The following is a 5,000-nucleotide window of genomic DNA, read 5'->3' as shown; positions in this document are numbered from 1 at the left end:
AGTTTTGGAACGGTCTCTGCCGAACCAGCATGAATTGATACTCAGTTAGTAACAAGCACACTGCCCTAACTTTTTTTAAAGTTAGTGCGAGCATACAGGATCCAGCTTCCCGACTAAGGGGAACCTTGCCACGTTATTTGGTCATTACGTCCAGGACAGCGACCCGCGGCGCAGCAGTGTAGAGAAAGAGTCGATACGAGAACGAAGGAACAGTCGAGAAATAGTAAAAAAGTTCACTAAGACTCGAGGAGCGGTGACTGAATTCTCAACCGAGGCCGTAGAATAGCCACGCGCTCGACGCTGTTCCGTCCGGACCGTCCGACTCGACGTGTCTCTTATAGATACCAAAGCGCCGGCCGGACGGTCGGCGCCGGCCGGGCCAGCGGCCGGGCGCTTACCATGTAAAACCTCCGTTAGAGCGTACCGTCGGACTTAGTCTCTGAAACGCTCGACCACTTTTTTCGAATAAACTACCCTTAGAAAACATCCTATCGTCGAGATATTTTAACGCACCGCTTATTTTAATATTTCAAACGAGTTTTTATCGAAAAATTTAATTTTTTTTTTTTTTTCAAAATCGCATCAGTAAACCACCTCTTTTAACGAATACGGACAAAAACCACGTTCTTAATCGATTAGAACACGTTAAAACAACGAGAAATATGCAAAAAAATATATACCTTGCAACGTTAATTAACGAAAAAATTAAACAAATATCGCAGTCGTGTCAGTTCGACGGACACTAATTTTTTAAAAAATTCGAAAAAAACGTTTAATCCAGTTGTATTTAATAGAGATATAACCGTTTCTGCAAAAATATTTATACCTTATAACGCTTTTTAACGAAATAACTCGAAATAAGCTTTTCGGACTTTTCCGCCGGCCGAAATTTTTCTAAGTCCCAACGTACCGTCGGACTTAGTCTCTGAAACGCTCGACCACTTTGTTCCAATAAAGTACCCTTATAAAACGTCCTATCGTCGAGATATTTTAACGCACCGCTTATTTTAATATTTTAAACGAGTTTTTATCGAAAAATTTAATTTTTTTTTTTTTTCTCAAAATCGCATCAGTAAACCACCTCTTTTAACGAATACGGACAAAAACCACGTTCTTAATCGATTAGAACACGTTGAAACAACGAGAAATATGCAAAAAAATATATACCTTGCAACGTTAATTAACGAAATAATTAAACAAATATCGCAGTCGTGTCAGTTCGTCGAACACAAATTTTTTAAAAAATTCGAAAAAACGTTTAATCCAGTTGTATTTAATAGAGATATAACCGTTTCCGCAAAAATATTTATACCTTATAACGCTTTTTAACGAAATAACTCGAAATAAGTATTTCGGACTTTTCCGCCGGCCGAAATTTTTCTAAGTCCCAACGTACCGGTCCAGAATGAGACAAAGTTCCAAAGGCCCGGTCGTATCCGTCCGTTTTTTTTTAACCTTCCACGGACGAAATAAACGTTTAATCCCGACGTAAAATACAATAATATAGCGATTTATATAAAAATATTCATACCTCATAACGCTTTTTAACGAAATAACTCGAAAAAACTTTTCGGTCCGAAATTTTTCTAAGTCCCTACGTACCGCTCGAGAATGCGACTAAGTTCCAACGTCCCGGGCGCGATCATACTTTTTTTATATAACTTTTCAGCGACGAAATAAATGCTTAATCCCGATGTAAAACGTCATTTTAAAGCGATTTATGCAAGAATATTCGCACCTTATAACGCTTTTAAGCGAAATAATTCAAAAAAACCTTTCGAATAAAAAATTTTTTTTTAACGTTTTCGGGACCAAATAAACGTTTAATCCCGACGTAAAATATAATAATACAACGATTTATATAAAAATATTAATACCTCATAACGCTTTTTAACGAAATAACTCGAAAAAACTTTTCGGTCGAAAATTTTTCTAAGTCCCTACGTACCGGTGGAGAGTATGACCAAGTCCGACGGGCCGAGTCGCGTCGGTCCACTATTTTTTTTTAACGTTTTCGGGACCAAATAAACGTTTAATCCCGACGTAAAATATAATAATATAGCGATTTATATAAAAATATTCATACCTTATAACACTTTTAAGCGAAATAACTCGAAAAAACTTTTCGGTCGAAAATTTTTCTAAGTCCCTACGTACCGGTGGAGAGTATGACCAAGTCCGACGGGCCGAGTCGCGTCGGTCCACTATTTTTTTTTAACGTTTTCGGGACCAAATAAACGTTTAATCCCGACGTAAAATATAATAATATAGCGATTTATATAAAAATATTCATACCTTATAACACTTTTAAGCGAAATAACTCGAAAAAACTTTTCGGTCGAAAATTTTTCTAAGTCCCTACGTACCGGTGGAGAGTATGACCAAGTCCGACGGGCCGAGTCGCGTCGGTCCACTATTTTTCTTTAACGTTTTCGGGACCAAATAAACGTTTAATCCCGACGTAAAATATAATAATATAGCGATTTATATAAAAATATTCATACCTTATAACACTTTTAAGCGAAATAACTCGAAAAAACTTTTCGGTCGAAAATTTTTCTAAGTCCCTACGTACCGGTGGAGAGTATGACAAAGTCCGACGGGCCGAGTCGCGTCGGTCCACTATTTTTTTTTAACGTTTTCGGGACCAAATAAACGTTTAATCCCGACGTAAAATATAATAATATAGCGATTTATATAAAAATATTCATACCTTATAACACTTTTAAGCGAAATAACTCGAAAAAACTTTTCGGTCGAAAATTTTTCTAAGTCCCTACGTACCGGTGGAGAGTATGACCAAGTCCGACGGGCCGAGTCGCGTCGGTCCACTATTTTTCTTTAACGTTTTCGGGACCAAATAAACGTTTAATCCCGACGTAAAATATAATAATATAGCGATTTATATAAAAATATTCATACCTTATAACACTTTTAAGCGAAATAACTCGAAAAAACTTTTCGGTCGAAAATTTTTCTAAGTCCCTACGTACCGGTGGAGAGTATGACAAAGTCCGACGGGCCGAGTCGCGTCGGTCCACTATTTTTTTTTAACGTTTTCGGGACCAAATAAACGTTTAATCCCGACGTAAAACTTAATAACATTCCCATTTATATAAAAATATTCGTACCTCATAACGCTTTTTAACGAAATAACTCGAAAAAACTTTTCGGTCCGAAATTTTTCTAAGTCCCTACGTACCGCTCGAGAATGCGACTAAGTTCCAACGTCCCGGGCGCGATCGTACTTTTTTTATATAACTTTCCAGCGACGAAATAAACGCTTAATCCCGATGTAAAACGTCATTTTAAAGCGATTTATGCACAAATATTAGCACCTTGTAACGCTTTTAAGCGAAAAAATTCGAAAAAACGGTTCGATTAAAAAATTTTTTTTAAAGTTCTCGGGACGAAATAAACGCTTAATCCCGACGTAGAAATACATAATATTCCCATTTATATAAAAATATTCATACCTCGTAACGCTTTTAAGCGAGATAACTCGAAATAACTTTTCGGTCCGAAATTTTTCTAAGTCCCTACGTACCGGCCGGGGGATCGACGAAGTGCCAACCTCCCGGTCATGTCGGTCCGGAGGGGGCAATTTTTTAAAAAAATAAAACGAAATCGTTACGTTCGACTAGAATTCGTCGAACCATAACGATTTCTATAAAAATATTCATACCTCGTAACGCTTTTAAGCGAAATAACTCGAAATAACGTTTCGGTCCGAAATTTTTCTAAGTCCCAACGTACCGCTCGAGAATGCGACTAAGTTCCAACGTCTCGGGCGCGATCGTAAATTTTTTACGGCACCTTTCGGGGACGAAATAAACGCTTAATCCCGATGTAAAACGTCATTTTAAAGCGATTTATGCAAGAATATTCGCACCTTATAACGCTTTTAAGCGAAAAAATTCGAAAAAACGGTTCGATTAAAAATTTTTTTTTAACGTTGTCGGGACGAAATAAACGCTTAATCCCGACGTAGAAATACGTAATATTGCTATTTATGTAAAAATATATACGCATCATAACGCTTTTAAGCGAGATAACTCGAAATAACTTTTCGGTCCGGAATTTTTCTAAGTCCCTACGTCCCGGCCGGGGGATCGACGAAGTGCCAACCGCCCGGTCATGTCGGTCCGGAGGGGGCAATTTTTTAAAAAAATAAAACGAAATCGTTACGTTCGACTAGAATTCGTCGAACCATAACGATTTCTATAAAAATATTCATACCTCGTAACGCTTTTTAACGAAATAACTCGAAAAAACTTTTCGGTCCGAAATTTTTCTAAGTCCCAACGTACCGGTCGAGAATGCGACTAAGTTCCAACGTCCCGGGCGCGATCATACTTTTTTTATATAACTTTCCAGCGACGAAATAAACGCTTAATCCCGACGTAAAACGTCATTCTAAAGCGATTTATGCAAGAATATTCGTACCTTGTAACGCTTTTAAGCGAAAAAATTCGAAAAAACGGTTCGATTAAAAAATTTTTTTTAAAGTTCTCGGGACGAAATAAACGCTTAATCCCGACGTAGAAATACATAATATTGCCATTTATATAAAAATATTCATACCTCGTAACGCTTTTTAGCGAGATAACTCGAAATAACTTTTTGGACCGGAATTTTTCTAAGTCCCTACGTACCGGCCGGGGGATCGACGAAGTGCCAACCGCCCGGTCATGTCGGTCCGGAGGGGGCAATTTTTTAAAAAAATAAAACGAAATCGTTACAGTCGACTAGAATTCGTCGAACCATAACGATTTCTATAAAAATATTCATACCTTATAACGCTTTTAAGCGAAATAACTCGAAATAACTTTTCGGTCGAAAATTTTTCTAAGTCCCTACGTACCGGTCGAGAATGCGACTAAGTTCCAACGTCCCGGGCGCGATCATACTTTTTTTATATAACTTTCCAGCGACGAAATAAACGCTTAATCCCGATGTAAAACGTCATTCTAAAGCGATTTATGCACAAATATTAGCAC

Source organism: Bombus fervidus, unplaced genomic scaffold (genome assembly GCF_041682495.2).
Source record: "Bombus fervidus isolate BK054 unplaced genomic scaffold, iyBomFerv1 scaffold0025, whole genome shotgun sequence".
Classification (NCBI taxonomy): Eukaryota; Metazoa; Arthropoda; class Insecta; order Hymenoptera; family Apidae; genus Bombus; species Bombus fervidus.
This window is presented reverse-complemented; position numbering follows the sequence as displayed.